Raw genomic sequence first — 2,500 nt, 5'->3', positions numbered from 1 at the left:
TGTGTGTGTGTGTGTGTGTGTGTTTACTTGTGCATATGTGTCTGTGTAAGCGTGTGTATAAATATGTGTATCTATGTATTACAAGCACATCACAGCCTACACTCTTCCTCGCACACGAATGGTTAAACTTAAAAGACTCTTATACATTCTTACATCGCATTTTCTTACCCTCACTCTTATTATTCGAAACGCTAAAAGAGAATCAGTTTCTACCTGGCTGAGTCTCCCCATTTTACAAGGCATATGAACTACCCTTTAACATAAGCTCTTTACTCAAAATTGTAGATTTCATAATCTGATTTTTTTTTTCTAGTCTTGGAAGCATCTTGTTTATTTTTCGTATTCAAGAATTATTACTTTGGTCTGAAAATAGATATTAGAAATAGATGAAATTAAATTCTGTGACGCTGTGTGTTGTGTGTATCTTTCAGTGATCTTCATTCAAAAGTAAAGTTTCTAAAAATAACCTCGGCTTATTTTTCCCGGGAGAGAAAACACAAGCAAGGTGAAGACGGAGTTAAAAGATTTTTTTAATCATTATTATTATTAATATGCTTATTATGATTATTGTTAATATTATTGTTATCATTATCGGTTTGAATATCAGTATTGTTTTCATTCTTATGATTATCATTGTTATTATCATATTTACTGTCATATTTACTTTTTACCTCAGTAAATATGACAGTAAATATGATAATACTTACCTCAGCAATATCATCATCATCACAACCACCACCTTCATCATCACCATTATCATCAGCAGCAGCAGTATCATCACCATCGTTAGCTTCATCATTATCACCATTACCATCATTATCGTCATCACTACCATCATCACTATCATCGTCATCAGCAGTAGCATCACCCTCACTGTCATCATTAACCCGTAACAGGAAACAGTTCCCCCCACAACCTGGTTTATTCATGTACCTTCCGCAAGAGGCAGATAAAGACACCCAGGACATATGTGTATCTGTCTTTCCATGCGGCCATTGACAAGAAGGCAAAACGTACATTGGTTATAGGCAGGCAGTGGCAGGCAACAATGCAACCGCCATTCAGTATTTTAATCTGTGGAAATGCAATTGCAAACATGATGATTAGAGAAGAGAAAGGGAATGCGCCTCGGAATATGTATACGAGATTGCTTTTGTGCTCGAGTCCTTTTATTTCATAATTGTGGCGAGACAGTGCAAGTTGCAGGGAAGCCTCAAGTATTGTTTGTTTGAAGTATGTAAATTAGATTTGCATTGGATGATATGCCAGTCAGATCGGCGGCTATAGACCATCGGCAATCAGCTGACTGGTGCATGGATAGTATATATCTTTGGGATGAAACGTAAGCTTTGAGTGGTGTTGATAGCTGAGTTAACAAAATTATATCTTTGTCAATACAATACACAACCTGGAATCACAGAGAGCACTGACCTCTGCCGTTAGCTTTATAATCTACTTCGTCACTCTGCTTAAGGGATTTACTTACTTGGTACCACTTCAGTCTTGTTTAATCTGCCCTAATCTGCTTTTAGTCCAGTCAAAAGTACACAATAATCTACACATACTAACCTTGATATACCTCTACCCACATGGCCCCACAAAAAATATACTCATTTACATTTCTTTACCACGTATCTACTCTTAATCTACCTTCATCTGATGTCAAATGTAATGAAAGTCTATCATCTATGCCAAAATCTACTTTCAAACATATTCTCTTTACCTATTCTCATTCCATTCCCACTTTGCCCCCAACATCTACCAAAGGGATAACTACCGAAATTAAGCAATAGGTCCTTGGATTATGGACAGCCTAGTTATGAATTATCATCACGATCCGCCTGTAACATTTGGCGTAATCTTGGTGACAAACCAGAATGACTGCTAACAAGAGAAGGAATTAATACGGTCTGAATTATTACCTACCTCTCCTTTTGACGAAGATGATTAAAGTTGCACGCTCCCTCTCTTCATTAATTATTGACCATTGTCGTACTAAATAATATTTTGTTTTCAACTCTGTGAAGTAAAGAGTAGACCCAAGTAGATTACTTTTGCAAATGTATAATGCATCTTAAGAGAGGACTTGAAGATGTTAGCACTATTCAAGAATAAGAAGGTCAACAAGATACACTGAAACACATTCATAATTACATTACCATATTCATGACCTTTGCAATGCGAAATGAATGTGACAATCGACCAATTTTTTTTTTTTTTTTTTTTTCAAGATTAATGTTCCTGAAAAAAAATGATTTAAAAAGGGAAGGAAAAGAGAGAAAGAAAGACTATACTTTGTGATGAAAAATGAAGCCAATAATTGATGACCGTGGAAGGCATATATTCAATGGAGATTGATATCCATATGGACTCCGAAATATAAAATAGAGAGGGAAAAAAACACACACTCACTCCAAAAGATAGACAGTTATTAAAAGCGACCCGAAAAAAACGCGCATAGAGAAATAACCACACGAAAAATGAATAGCTACCCAGACAG

Source organism: Penaeus monodon, chromosome 13 (assembly GCF_015228065.2).
Source record: "Penaeus monodon isolate SGIC_2016 chromosome 13, NSTDA_Pmon_1, whole genome shotgun sequence".
NCBI lineage: Eukaryota > Metazoa > Arthropoda > Malacostraca > Decapoda > Penaeidae > Penaeus > Penaeus monodon.
The sequence above is the reverse complement of the archived record's forward strand: the minus strand, read 5'-3'. Positions refer to the sequence as shown.